We start from the raw sequence: 16,401 nt of genomic DNA on the forward strand, positions 1-16,401 counted from the left end.
GAAATCATACGAGTAATGTACGTATATGAAGAATACAATTATACTATGGGATAATGACATTTGCCACCCTGTAGGGATGGAGGAATGAACCTCGAGTGTACAAGTCAGAGTGACAGTACAGTACCTATTTGAGCAAACTGGTATACACTACTACTACACTGATGCTTTCATCAGTGTTCGAAAGAGTGCAATAATGTGCATGACTTTGATGTGGTTAGCATAATGCAGTAATGGAAAACTCAACAATCAAAGCTTACAATAAGCTCACGCCCATGCGATCGTTACAGTTGTTTGAACACTGATGAAAATTTCAGTACATTTCTCAGAAACGTCCACAACTAAGAAATGTAAAGTTGTTATTGCTAGTGGAAGAGAGCATTCATGGTCCATCCCCTGGGCTCTAAAAATGTATTATCACCTAGCAACCAAGTTGTAGTTAGACAAAAGAAACTCTCCTTGTGCTTTCATCTCACCCAAACTTCAAAATACTATAATCCACTTTTTAGGCTGTATATATATATCTTAACATTAGAGGTTCCACTGTATAGGCATCCTGAACAAAGTTTATTAAGTGACACACAAGAATACACACACACACACACACACACACACACACACACACACACACACACACACACACACACACACACACACACACACGCACACATACACTCACACATGCACATCCACAGTGAATGTGAAGGCTTTGGTTGCTGTATTCACACCACAGAAACATAGGGACATTTGTGCACTACAGAGGTGATATGTCAGATAAATCCTCCTGGGACATGACTACTACCCCACATATTCTCCACTATATACAACCAGCCACATGACATGTGGACATCACTAGCTACACTACTTTTGCACTGATAATCGGTTGAATTATTGATAACAGCCGATATCAGCTAATTTTACAAGTATCGGTAGTGGTTACAAAGTGGAAAAATTTGCCGATTAACCGAAACACGTAATCAGTCATTAATGACAGCAATCAACATGTAAAAGTAAAGAAAACGGTGAATGCAGCAGTAAGTATTTATTTTCTATAACTGTTGTATAAATTTTTAGGTTTGTTTGTTTGCGCAAAATATGGCTGCAAGGCTATATAGCAGCTGTGTATAATATTTATTGGCCTCCCATGGAATTAGTTGATCACTCTTTACAAATGGCCTGGAAAACGTTTGATAAGCTACTATATTTGATAAGCTACAATATCAATGGTAATATCCCCAACCCGTAACAGCCAAAATATACATGAACATATGTGTTGTACATGGAAGAGTTGATGGTCTAGTTCCAGCTGAGGTCATCTCGTTGCATTGTTTTCTGTATAGATTTTACGTTGTACAAAAGTTTGCGATTTTTCTTAGTAGTAGGGCAGGATGACTGTTTTGGTTTAACTGTTGTTATAATTTCTACCTCTCCATCAGCAGGAATGGTGACTGAAGAGCTTCTACGATGAGTGGCAAGACGTTTGTATTGATGATGTTTAAACTGAGTGTTGATGATTTTGATGTGTTCAGCCTTACTAGTCAGTCTGACTTCAATCTTATACAATTCATCTTTAGTTGTGATAGTTCCTCAGGACTCCACTTGTCTCTTGTTGTTCACTACAGTAGAACACAGTCATGTAATGTACCATCACAACTTGTATGAATATAATATAGTGGAATTGTTGTCATACCAAAAGTAGTGGGAGCTACACTTGTAGTGATACAACAATTAAACACAAATACCTAGCACATCTGTTGTCTCAACATTCACAGATGATAATCTTACTCACAAATGTGATAAACACTTGTACTATACAGAATTCTAAAATAACAATGAAGTGAAAAAACATCCTATGCATCCTTTAATAATCCAAGAACATAGAGAATTAATACTTTAATATGTCAAGAAACATTATGGAGCAAAGGTATGAAGAAATTCTAAGGAAGCTGCTACTCTCTAAGTATAGGTTAGGAACCTAGACCGAGGCTCTTCGTGGTTTTTAAAACACGAAGAGCCGAGGGCGTGGTTCCTACCCGACTTAGAAAATGCGGGCGTTATATATATCGCTATGTAGGTGGAACCATTGTGGGATTGAGTTATATGCCGTTTCAAAATCGTCACAGTGTTAAAACAAGTCATGCGACCATGGCCAGTAGAAAAGATTGAACGTGTTTTCGAATTAAAGCTTGTAACTAGCTACATTATCGCTGCTTCTGTTAGCTGGTGGATCAAACAAAGAGTGATAGCTACTAGCTGTGACAATAAAGTTAAAGCCAGCACTACCAAGGGTTTAAAGTAAGTGGTAACATTGTTGTCAATGGTTAATAATACTTGGTCTGGCGCTAGGCCTTCTGTGACTAAACCAGTATATACACGATTTCACACCTACATAACTTTTTTTTTTACAAGAAACAAATAAACATTCTACAAGAAAGCTTACCTATTTAGTTCTTTTAATAGGGAGTCCGCTTAAAGTACAGTAAAAGCATATTAAACAGACTTGAAACATTGACGGGCATTAAATAGAACTCCGTTATATTTCTGGAATTCTCCGCTTATGATAGCAAACATAACTACAACGTTATAGTCTAGCTCCCATAATGGAATTGGCGTAGGTGTGCTAATAAAAGGAATGGAGTAGGTCAAGCTCTGTTGGTCTATGGGCTCTTAGCCTGTATATGCTTTGCAGAGCATGCATAGCAAATCAATGATCAAAAGTGAGATTTGCAATGCTGTGGTCTATCTGCTAGAAGGTTTCTAACTAAGTTAGTTAGAGACCTGCTAGCAGGTTTCTAACCATTTTAGAAACCTACTAGCAGGTTTCTTCATGGCTTTTAAAGACCTCATTATCTGCCAAAGATCAAAGCATACTATGCATAGCATTTTCTAAGGTTAGTCATGAACTTTGGTCTCGTAGATTAATGTGTCAACCTTGTACCTGTGTGTGGTAGCTGCTGCTACTGTTTAGTGCCTGGGAAATTGAAATCAAAATCAACAGGTCACATGTGGAAGGAATATGGTACATAGTTTATGTTGTATGCTCACCTTATAGTTAGATGCCCTTATATAGACACATACTACACATGTCACATCCTGTACTACACACACTACACAATATACACACTTACCATCAGCAGACAACTTAGAAGCAATGTTTAGTTTCATGTTGTTTTTGACCAAAATGATGGAACTTCTCTGCCTCTCTAGCTCAAGTGATTGTATCTTGTCTTGAAATTCCTTGATCATTACTATTAATAACCATTAAGTTACTTGCAGAATATACAGTGCATGTACCTCCAAAACACAGTACAAATATACATACAGTGAAACCTTTTAACACTATACACAAATGCTAGAAATCACACAGGTAATGTATGAGGAGAATATAACCATATCATGGCATGATGACGCGTAAGGAGAATATATCGTGGAGGCATGAACTATGAGTGTACCGGTCACTGTGACAGTACAGTGAAACTTCTCTCTTATTTGAGCAGTCTGGAGTATACTACAATACTAATGTTTTCATCAGTGTTTCAATGGACGTAATGACGTGTACGATGGCAGAGTGGTTAGAGTAATGCAGTAATGGGCAAACTCAACGTTTTGTGGCAATGATCAAAGCCTACCATCATTCTCATGTCCAATACAATCTTTATGCAACTCAAACGCTGATGAAAACCTTAGTGCTTTTCCCAGAAATGTCCACAAATAAGAAACGCATACAAATTTGAATACAAGTAATGTTGTTATTGCTAGTGGAGGAGAGTATTCATGGTCACTCCCCTGGGCTGTAAAATATCACTTAGCAACCAAGTGGTAGTTAGACAAAAGAAACCTTTAAACTCCCTCCTTGTGCTCCAAACGTCAGTATACCATATTGTAGTTTGCATGGGAGGATCAAAGCAATACTGCGTACCATATTGTCCACACAGTACTAATTAGCTGCATAACTGTACTGTATGAGCCATACAGAACAGTTATGCAGCTAATTGGGTGAATACAGCACACTTGAGGAGCAGTAAAACCCGGAATAACGGAACAGCGGAATAAGCAAAAGTCACATTCTAAACATTTTACTATTATTTATACTGTCTATAGCATTTATACAATACTCACCTCATAGCAATTCCGCCCAGAATGCAATCACAATGGCAGGCAGCACTAAGGTGATCCTCAGGGCGATCTTTAAATACAACAAGCACAAAACTAACCACTCTAGAATAACCTAACTAAGCTACACTACTTTCTATTACACTTTACTACACAATCGCTACAACACTATAAGTTCTTTCTGCTACACTTGCTTATACCAGCCATCAATAACAAGTAACTGCCCGAAATTAGTAGTGATAAAACACTCCATCTCCAATTTTTTAATGAAGAAGAAACGGCCCTAGTTGGCACTCCCATCTACCACACTCTACTGTATGCTAAGATGTTCTATAAAATAAGTTTAACCTACCCCTACACCTAGAAATCTACTCTGAAATAATCTACTTTAGCTAACCTTCCTCAGATTTGTTAGTTATCCATCGCCAAACAAGTTTAATATAAACTCGAAGAGTTAAGTGCTGTGTTTAGCTCCCATCACCTTATGCTGTACGATTCTAATAAATTCGGGCAGTTACTCGTGTGTGATGACTGGTATAAGCAAGTGTAACAGAAAGAACTTATAGTGTTGTAGCGATTGTGTAGTAAAGTGTATTAGAAAGTAGTTTAGCTTAGACAGGTTATTCTAGAGTGGTTAGTTTTGTGCTCGTTCTATTTAAAGATCGCCCTGAGGATCGCCTTAGTGTTGTCTACCTGCGTGATTGCATTCTTGGTGGAATTGCTATGAGGTGAGTATTGTATAAATGCTGTAGACAGTATAAATAATATTAAAATGTTAAGAATGTAACTTTCGCTTATTCCGTTTTTCCATATTCTCATATTCTGGGTTTTACTGCTTTCCAGCACAATTGGGCAAATACATTACAGTTATGGGGAGAATCTATTTAAGGAATGTTGTAAAAACAATGCAATGTAAATTGCTAAAACCAACCAAACTAATCCTACAAGTTTGTTCTACGGCTAGAAATACACTTACCGATCGTATGATCACAAAGTTCTTTAAACACAACTCCACTAAGACATTGTAAATCAGTAAAACTATTCAAACTAGTCCAGTTAGTTCGTTCTACGACTAGAAATAGATTATATGAACACTTACTGATATTCTCATCACCAAAAATCACAGCAATTTAATGACTAGAGAAAATCGCTCCGAGCCAGACGACCAGGAAGTACAATATAACACTTAAAGCACTGTCTATGCTTGTGTGTACGAAAAACACAGTACTCGGGGGTGCCTCGAGGCAAATATAGCACTTGGCTTCGCCTCGTGCTGTATGAGCCCCTCAGCACACTCCCTCGTGCTGTATTGTCCGTACACACAAACAGCAATGCTTTAACTATAACATAAGCCACTTTTTAGGCTGTATGTACACTGTACATCTCAATATGACAGGTTCCACTGTTTAAACATCTTACATTTAACAAAATTTAATAAGTGATACACAAGAATGCATGCACATACACACAGACACACAAACTCATACACTCACGCATGTACACCCACAGCGATTGTGAAGACTTTGGTTGCTGTATTCACACCACAGAAACATAGGGACATTTGTGCACTACCAAGGTGATAAGTGTCAGGTAAATCCTCCTGGGACAGGACTAATACCCCACATATTATCCACTATGATATAACCAGCCACGTGGACATCACTAAACTACACCTCATCACATAACAAGTCATATCTCAGTACCTAATGGAATATCTGTAGCCTTGTACACAAAAACAATACTCATGTGCGTATGTACACACACACACATTATCGGAACAGTTGATGTGACTGTTCTATTAGAGTACTTGTTACATGTTTACAATGTTAGTGTATGTTCTATTAGAGTAATCTAACTGAGCTCAGGTCTTTATCTATGTGAACAAATTCACTAATTTGTAACTTGTAATTTGTAACTTGGCACACGGGTGTTCAAATGTGTCACTGTTGATGTATGTATAGTCAAGTCATAGTAATCCATATTGTATTACAGTGTAACCTCTCTGTAATGGACACAAGAATTTTTGGAATACTAGCATGATGTATACTATCCATCAAAACATCCTCAGCTAGCAAAATTATTACCATCTCCTAGTAAAAACTGATTTTAGTACAGCGTATACAGTATGATCTTTACTCTACTTACTGACTTTGGTATTGCATCTGATACTGATGCATGCAACGATTGCACCACTTCCACATCAATCTATAGGAGTGTTACTTTTGTTACAAGAAGTAAGACACAGGAGCTGTTTCCATGCAGCAAACAGTATAGTGCCCGTATAACTACTTTAGATTTACTTTTTTTATTACACTCAGATTATTTGTCTTAAGTTGATACAGTGAATAAATGTATATACCTGTGCATCGGTGAAAGCATCAGTTTGTTGGTCAGTTATACATGTTTGGGCTTGATGATGCCTAACCACACTGCCAAGCTGTTGTGAAGGATAGTTGGCCTTTGGTTAATACTTTTTGGCAGAATAAAAATCCTACAGTACTGTTGTGTTACTGTATGATTAGAAATTTTACACATAATTTCCTTTGATGTCTAGAGGCTTAATGAAGGTACTAAATCCAATAGAAACCTGTAGCAGGGTTACTAAGTAACCTGTGGTCTAGCTCATGGTTGTTTACTACATTGATCAAACGAGTATTGGCAAAAGCCAAATACACAATAGCCTTACTGTTAACTTACTTTCTGGACAAGACACGCATCATTTGGGCCAATGCACTAGTGCCACAAGTTGTGGTGCTGACACCATCAACTCAAAAAGTGGATCTTGATGCCAGTTTGCTAGTTTCTTTCACTCTTTCTGTACTTGCTTCACTCAGACAACGTTTCTAAACTACTTAGAACGAGCCGACACGCCGCTTCAGGACAGCTACTATACACCATGCTGAAATGTTAGTGTGCACTGACACAATTAATAATCTCGAAGGGTATCTCTCTACGCTAGCAGCCATTTTTCCACTTGTTATAGCTTACTTTCTATACTAGACAAGTGTCATTGGTGCTCATCCAGGCATAGTAGCTACTATGGTGTGGTGCTGACACCTCAAAGGATAAATCTCGATGCTAGTATACCCACAGTGCCACTTTCTCTCAATCTTTCTTTGCCTGCTTCGCTCAATGAAACTTTCTAACTACTTAGAATGAGCCAACATCGGTTTCTAAGCTATTTAGCGCCCCTCTGATGATGTGAGTATAGCGTTCACCCACATCGTCATTGGGTCACTAAATCGCGTAGAAACCTTGTCGGCTCATTCTAGAAGGTATGAATAAGGCTTCTATCTTACAATAGTTAGTAGTACTATTCCAGTCAAAATGTACACCAAACAATTAACCAATCAGATCACTTGTTAACATGTTAACCACACCTCTGTAATTAAAGGACATCTCCTCTGAGCTAAGTCCATTTTGTTTAAACCATTACATTATACGTTGCCATGCTCTTATTAGCCTACCATTTGGCTATACATTACAAGTTACAGATATTCCATTAGGTACTGAGATATGACATGTTATGTGATGAGGTGTAGTTAACATGTTATGCGGATGGTCGTATATGTGGGATATTAGTCTTGCTCATATAAAGGATTTACCTATACTGACTCTTGTCTCCTCAGTAGTGCACAAGTGTTTCTACGAATGTGTATATGGCAACCGAAGCCTTCACATTTGCTCTGTGTGTGTGTGCTAGTGTGTGTGTGTGTCATTTATTAGGATGCCTATATAGTGGAACTTCTCATACTGAGATGTACATTCAAGTTGAGTTGGTGGTATATTGAAGTTTGGGTGAGATGAAAGCACAAGGAGGGAGTCTAAAGGTTGTTGTTTACCTTTCAGGTGGCTTCTTTTCCCCTCGGTTGCTAGGTAATTAATACATTTTTACAATTTATTTTCAACTTTTCTTGTAGCATTTGAGTTGCATAATGATTGCATGGGGCGTGAGCATGATTGTGGGCTTTAAGTTCACCGGGACACTTCCTTACTTAAGGTACTATTCGAGGGTCTGGTACTATTAAAATTATTTTCAGAAACAAAGATATAACCCTTCAAATAGTAGCACACTGTGGTACTATTCAAGGGTGCACACAAAATGAGTAAATATGGTAAACAAACACAAACACTTACCCATCGGTAACAAGGTGATCTTGTCTTCTCTACTGCAACCATTTCAGGTGCCTTCCTATAGCAAGACATGTTGTCATGACAACAGGCACATCACTAGGGGCATGATTCATATGTAAAATACAGTGGAACTTTTCTTATCTGGGTGGTCTGGTATATACCCAATGTCTGCATCTCAGAAATGTCTGTAACTATCAATAACATGCTAATGTGCTAAAGTGACTAACTTAAATGTTATAATTGCTGTCAGTTAATGCTATGCAGTTTAATGGGCAGAGGAGAAAGTCACTACAGAGCATTCATGGTCACTTCCCTGGGCTGTAAAAATGCAGTATCACCTAATCATTCACAGCATTGCCTTTGTGAAAAAGACAATAAGTGACAAAGTAAACTATGAATAATATTATGCTCTCTGCATGTTGCAAGGATTTGGAAATCTTCAGTATTATAATGAGCCATGTACCCTTTCAGTTGTGGCTTCAATCTTTGGCAAAGCTACTCAACATATGACTTTTTTATTGTTGTTGTTTAAGACAGAATTGAGCACTTGCTTCTTAATTACAGTGGTAATGTCATTTAGGAAGGTTTGTGAGACACATACAATATGACATGTAATTCACATTATTAGACTTGATATTGATATTGAGGTCTTGTCTAGCCTCGGCATAGCCTTACGACAAGGGAATGGTTGTGCCAGACTAACTGAGGTGTTGGGATTGAACTTATTCTGACATGTGACCAAACCACAAACACTACAACATATTCAGGAAATACTCTAATTAATACTCACCAGTAACAATTTTCTCTTCATTACATGTGAGACATCTGTGCTGTTATATCAGACAGGTGTTGTGCTGAAATCAACTACAAGGAGAATTGCAACATTAGAAAGTGGTCAGGCTGAAAATTGACATAGTCAAAAATCTAATGCAATAATAACTTTATGCTATACAGGGGGTAGACTACCAAACTAAACTTCTTCAAACAAACACAGAACAGCTTACCAAGATACACATCTTCCATTAAATGTTATGTACATAGCTCCATATATCACCAGGTCCTTGACTTGAACTCATCCTGTGTGTATTTTCCATCCTGTGTGTTAGATGACAGAGTGGCTATTAGTAGTAATAATAACAAGTCACCATTCAGGATAAGGAAAAATAGTCTATAACTGACCTCCCTTATTTCACTGTTGCTGATTTCTATGGTCTCAACTCAAATGCATTTTTTGCATGCCCACAGCTGACCAAAAGGCCAGCTGTGGGCGCGCACTTGGTTTACTGAAATTCTTTTCATAAAAACATGTGCGTGTACCTATCTATGTTTGTCCGTACGCACCCACATGAGCAAATCGTTTTGGTGGTAAAAGCAGTCAGCCTATGAAATTAAACACTAAATGAAGCCCATATTAAACTCGAGCATTTGCACTAGGTGGTTTCATTTTGCTGGTTTGAAATACGGGTGTAGCGACTCTCTATAAACTTCGTGAACCACCTTCCCATTGGTCTTTTCATGTATTTAACTACCGAAAAACACCATAACAGGCCTCTTAGGCTACTAGGAAATGTGCATCGCTTCGACTCGAAAGGGGTGTGTTCCTACGTATGCGAACGATAATAAAGGGTAGCCTTGAGGTTTTGTGGAGAATTTGCAAAACACTATATAGACAAACTATAAAACTGTTGAGAAGATATTTCTGTGGTTAATAAGTTGTTGAAAGCACTTTGTTCGAAATGCTCTTCCTTAGCAATGCATATATTGCAGAGAATTATGAAATAATTCACCAATCTGAAATTACACTAACCATGCATGCATAATTGCATTACTACAAAACAGAAGCCTTAGTTAAATATATTTCCAGCTATACAACTACTGCCTGGCTTTTAGAAGTAGCACAACATCAACTTGTTTTATTTATACACTTGTGTGCTTACATTTGTGACCAGATCTGTGAAAATCCAAGCCTCTTATGCCAATAACTTTAGGAGTTACAGCCCCACAAAGTAGCAACAACAGAAAAATCGATTTGTACAGCAAGTAAAGGGAAAATAAATTACAGGCGCCTACAAAAATGGTTATAACTTACCAACGAATTGAGGTACGGAGCTACAATTTTCACAGTCGTGTTTGCCATGAACAGGGGAATCAATTACTGGGTAAGTTGTTTCTTTACTCACCTTTCTTCACTGCATAAAAAGGCAAAATTTGTGAAGAAAAACCAATCACGTACGATCACTTTGACGTGATGTAAACAAATGCTCATAACTTCCGTATCCTTGGGTCTACTGCAACGAAACAACTCCTCCTGAGCAGGCGAACAAGATGATATCCAGGGTTTTATTGTTTGTCCCTTCCTGCACTAAGAAAGAGCGTTCAAAATTTACAGAATTTTTCAATAATATGTAATTATTTCACCCAATGTATTCAGTGCTTTATACTGTAAATTTAGGCATTGTGTCGGATTTTCGCAGATCCGGTCACATTTTGTAACAACATGATTCATTACTGGTAACCACTAACCAGTACATACCACACCAGAAGATACCAGACACATTATAACAGCTGGTTGGTGTGTGACTGAATATATCCCCTGATAACAATTACTAAACAGCACAAAGTGACTATGTCACTTCATTATCAGTTATCTACCACCTGTTATACACTGTTACTAGTGAAGGACAGTATGACAAGTGTCTCTGTAATCAATCCAGTTACTATGGAAATTACACACTATTCTCATTATAAACAGTTCTGTAGCCATGACTTGTTACTACATAACAACACCTTACATGGTATAGAGTAGAGAGAAAGAATTAGGACAAAAAGGAGCTCAAAATGAAAGTCCATGGTGCATGCATTGAAGCTGCCATGGTTGACAAAAAGGCACGTCTTGAACTGAAGTGACATCAAATTCCAAGTCCACAGCCTTAAGGGTGCTTGCAGCAATTTGTGTTGCTACTTGTACTCACACAATGTGTAACTATTACAAATTGCTTAAATCAAAACTAGTCCTTCCGCTTTTACGGTAGCACACTGCAAACAACATTGAACAATCTTCAGCTTATAACTCACAACTCTACGTTTAAATAATATTAAAACACAGTGTACATAAACTTAAGTGAGCACTCCAAGTGTGTTCCACCATTTAAAACCTTGTGTTCTCATCACCCTAACTACCAAAGCCAAAAGGCAACACACAAAATGTTAACATAGACACTAATTCATCAGCAAATCTCGTCATTGTGTCAATACAGTGAAACAGTTCAACTCTACCAAAGTACACATACAGCTACCTTTTAGAAAAATACTCTATACTATAAAGCCTTATGATTATCATCATACAGTACGGTAGTACTGTATTTATTACTTTTGAAATACCATTAATGGAAAATACCGCATGAGGATAGCAGACATGGGGCCAAGTACACTTAAATGTACAAGTACTTTTGAGTTTTCAAAGTACAAGTACGTACTCCAACTGAAATCACAAGAGTACTTAAGTAAAGTACAAGTACAGTACATTTTCCTATAGTACAGTTTATGTAGCCGTCCATAATAAGTTAAGCTTGAGGTACAAACATGTAAAGTACAGTTTTTGTATTCACAGAACTAGCACACTTTCACAGTAATCCTAAAATTTATAAATCAATGTTAAGTCTACTACGCTCAAATTTAAATTCTTTTCCTACGCTGCTAAATAACCCCTTAATTGGGATAAATGATACAGGTACTGAAAGAACATCTTTTGCCACAATGGAAAGGTAAGGATATATATTGCTTTGCAATAATCTTTCCAAAAAGTTTACAGGATTGATTTTTTTTTCCGGTACACATGGGGTTTCCAAGTAGTCATCCAGTTCAGCATGTAAAGTAATTTCAGTTACAGTAGTTGAGTTGTCTTCTTCACAAGTAGTGATGTCTGGCATAGAAGAATGCATGCACTATAAATAATATTTTCTTACCACCAATTCAACAAACTAATCCTTACAGTGGTTGCACTTAACCTTACAGACTCAAACTTTAGGAATCACAAGCTACGTATTTTAGGACAGCAGGTACTTTCAGGTTTTGGTCGGTACAAACTACAATGTTTGCAGTACTTAAAGTATTTACAAGTACTTACAAGTATTTTAAGTACTCAAGTACATACAAGTACTTGGCAAAATACTTGAGTATAAGTACAAGTACATTGCATTAAGTATTTCAAGTACTTTCAAACTTGTACTTAAGTGTACTTAAGTATAAGTACTCGTGTACTTGGCCCCATGTCTGGAGAGTAGAGACCAATATGAATTAGTCTCAATATACCCAAGGCACTGTACAGTATTTTTCACACATGCATGCACGCACACACACACACACACATACACACAGAGGAGATGTTTCAACCAAACATTATATAGTTGCATGTCTTATGGATCATTTATCTTGAATACTCAAACTACTTCATTTTCAGTGGTCAGACTATTGGTCAGACTATTGGTCAGACTATTGGTCAGATTATTGGTCAGTGTTCATATAGTCTAAATACTAGTTAAAGTACTGCCGCGCGTACAATATGGAAATAAAAGCACGAAGACGTGGGTGAAAGACTAATATAGCACGAGGCGAAGCTGAGTGCGATACTAGGCTCGAGACCATGCCCGAGTACTTTTATTTTCATATTGTACAAGCGTAGCGGTGCTTTAACTGGTTTAGAGTGCTTTCTTGTCGTCTTACTTGGAGCGTTCGTTTCGTGAATCCGAACCGCATCGGTTTTCAGCCATCAGACAATCGGTAAGTGTCTATGTAGTACAGTTGTGGTAGTAATACAAGCAAATAGTATATTTTTGGCTACTTTTGGCGATTAGCACGTGATCTTGTTTTCGTATTTATTTTCCAATCAATGCGTAGCTGTTCTTTATTTTCCACAACTGTACTTTATTGTGACGCAAATGGAAAATATAACACACTTGAATGCGTTACGGAAAATAGAGCACTCTTTTCGCTTTGATCTCACCAACACAAAGTACTTTAATTCTAGTTGTAGAACAACCAACAAGATTAGATTAGCTAGTTAAAGAGATTTACATAACAGTTGTGTGTTTGAAAGGAAATATTAACTGTACTGTACACCAGGGTAAGGCATGATGTCATAACACATACCATGTTACATAATCAATTGAATTCCAATAATAATTACTGTAACTGATAAAATAAAAACTAATGTACTGGCTGGTAGAGTTGTGAAGTTGATTGTATTTTTAAGGTATGCAATTTTTGCGAACACTCGCTTTCATATGCACATGTATCATGCAGACTACGATGTGTGATGTGTGATCAATGACAAATATGTGACCAGGACTGTGAAAACAGGGCATGTGGGCACAAACTACACCCTGTCACATAACAGGTCATTGGAACAGAATATTTACATTCTGTAACTTGCATCATAAAGCCAATTAAATGCTTACTACGGGCTAAACATGCCATTGCCATAGTGTAATAGCATTAAAAGTTATGAGCCAAGGATGTTTGAAAAAGGCAAAAATCATGTGCCCACTTGCCCTGTTTTCGCAGGCCCAGTCACGTATATCACAGTAACGCGGTGTACCAAGTGGGAGTAGGACATGATCAGATGATGACCTATTGCTATAGCACAATCAAACATGGAACTTTAACTTTGCACTGTTATTAAGAAGTAAATTTAAGAGTATACACATGTAGAATTTAGCTAGGAAAGTCACACAAATTGTTGGGCGCTAAAAAGGTCTCTAGGAACACTGTCATCATTAAAAATTTAGTCAAAGCTATAATAGGGACTTTCATGGGCAATGAAACAGGTGCAGTATTACATTTATAACCAAACCAAAATGTGTCTTCAGAGCATCTAAAACAGCTTAGCATTTTTACAGTTGCTGAATTTTAACTGAAACTAAATACTAATGCCTGAACAATCGCAACTCAATACAGAGGCTATAGAATGCTGTACCATGCCTCATAGGTGAAGGTTAGGGACACACACACACTCGCGCACGCACGCAAGCACACACACTTGCACACAAGCACAAACATACACATGCACTCACATGAGGCAAAGCAACTCCTTCAGTCACTGTGGCTTCCCAGTGAACCAGCATTGGGACACAAGTCAGCACATCTCCTGGGATTCAACCATCAGGAGGCTATACCATGTCTTAGGTGAAGGGAGGTCCCACCTGAACCTTCACCCACTGAGTGAGACATGAACAGATGGCATTTGTATCCCTAGAAACCCAGTGATGTTACAGCTACACATGTACTAATACACACACACACACACACACACACACACACACACACACACACACACACACACACACACACACACACACACACACCTTGACTATTAGTAGAAGCTTCTCCGGCTATAACATCTTGCCAATACATTAGCTACTGGCCTAGCTAATGTCTGCCGTATTATTGGTCTGGCTTCTCATGAAAGTATCTATAAAATATTAAACATACATACTAAACAGAGACATTTAATTCACAAGATACAGACACACGTAGCACACATGTACAGTTACACATAGATTGTACATAGCAACTTGTGAGCATAAGGGCCAAATAAATTTGACAGTATTAAACAAATAAGCAACTACTTGATCCTCCAGCAACATTACTAAGAAACTATGGATAGAAAAACAATATCTTAGGTTACTGAGACTTACTATGTCAATCAGAGTAAGGCCAATCCAAATAAATTCTCTGTTTCCCGTTCACCGCCGGCATCTGGTTACTGTCAGCTCTAAATTATTCCATTACTCCGTATTCTTCCATTATTTTCCGGTTATTATTGCATACTGACAGACTCTATCTTGAAACATTTTCAGCTCACGTGTCAGCAGCGATATCAGTCTATCACGTCAGCACAGAATTCATGTTTGTGCTATTTTGCAACTTAAAAAGGAAAGAACAAGCTTAAGGATGCTTTTTATGGTTTTACTAAGCAAGTAATGGTTGAAAAGCTGCCAATATTGTAATGAAATAATGGAAACGGACCGCCCGTCTGCATGAAAATATGCCTGAGTCCAGGACGGGAAACAGAGAATTTTAATCCACTGGCTGGATGAACGGCTTTACACTCGTGCAGCGTAGTAGGCACTATATAGAATATTACAACTGACTGCCCAGTACCTAATCTTAAATCTACAAGAAAATGTCAAAACACTGTAACAATGAAATCTCGTGTGAGTTATCACAAAGAAACTCGTGCGAGTTATAAACACTACCAGACCCTTAAAAACATCGCGAAATTAGATCCGAAAAACAAACACGAGCGACATATACACAAGCACACAAGTGATCTTACCTGATACAAAACACATATTCCACAAGTAAACGCAACGCGACTATTGGAGGCCACAGTTCGTCAATCCTTTGGATCGAGTTTGGATCAATCGGATTGATGCGCACGTGCCAGCACGTGACACTATTGGAGCTGACTTGACCCATATGCTTGAACCAATGAACAACCTTAGGAAGTTTTGTTGGTAGCAGTGGTCATGGATCATATTAGGACATTCATCATGAAACTCATGCAATGAATATGCTATACCAAAAGTTCATAATAATTATAATATTTTATAGGCTAGTCAAGTTCAGTGCATGTTAACTTGAAAATTATAGCTAGCTAATTTTTAAATGAGTTTTCATCAGTTTTCATGATGAATATGATGTCCTGTGAAAATATGCATTTTCATGGCCACTGATAAAAGCTACCACATACCAGGCCAGCCTGCCAGACTGATTGAGTTACTCGAAACTTCACTTTTCAGTCATTTCATGTGAGGTCTGATCTTTCAGCAAATGTTTATCATTGGTTAGCTCCAGATATATGTGAATTGTCAAGCATGCACAAGCTCCAGTATGATTAAACCCTTGTGCTTCTTCCAGTGCTTAATATGGTGTTGAGTACATTAAATTTTGTAACAGCTGTATAGCTACAATTAGTGAGGTGAGTATAGCTAGCTATATCGAGTCAGTATATTGCACAGTAAAATTGTGCTATAGCTAATGATTCAGAGTCAGGAGATTCGCAACAGCTACCCTGTAATGACCTGTATAGCTATTAGCCATAATACTTATAATGATTGTAACTCCAACATGCATGAGGAATCTGGGATAATTATC

At 37.8% G+C, this 16,401-nt stretch overlaps 1 long non-coding RNA gene across 19 annotated transcripts in view; it reads right to left on the minus strand.

Moving 5' to 3' along the window:
* LOC136257938 (uncharacterized) overlaps window positions 1-15,771 on the minus strand; it is a 147,486-nt gene extending 131,715 nt beyond the window's left edge. For 3 of the 19 annotated variants that reach the window (XR_010702350.1, XR_010702344.1, XR_010702348.1), the window contains exons 1-8: window positions 15,581-15,733; window positions 14,607-14,713; window positions 14,316-14,493; window positions 9,249-9,339; window positions 9,035-9,108; window positions 8,248-8,302; window positions 3,126-3,245; window positions 1,423-1,613 (exon numbers count right to left, since the gene is read on the minus strand). This is a non-coding gene — a long non-coding RNA (uncharacterized lncRNA). Of the gene's footprint in view, window positions 1-676; window positions 752-1,257; window positions 1,614-3,125; window positions 3,246-8,247; window positions 8,303-9,034; window positions 9,109-9,248; window positions 12,167-14,315; window positions 14,494-14,606; window positions 14,714-15,580 lie in introns of all 19 variants that reach the window. The other 16 variants (XR_010702361.1, XR_010702362.1, XR_010702346.1 and 13 more) reach the window with 15 other exon arrangements.
* Window positions 15,772-16,401: the final 630 nt, after the last annotated feature.

Source organism: Dysidea avara, chromosome 6 (genome assembly GCF_963678975.1).
Source record: "Dysidea avara chromosome 6, odDysAvar1.4, whole genome shotgun sequence".
Lineage (NCBI taxonomy): Eukaryota > Metazoa > Porifera > Demospongiae > Dictyoceratida > Dysideidae > Dysidea > Dysidea avara.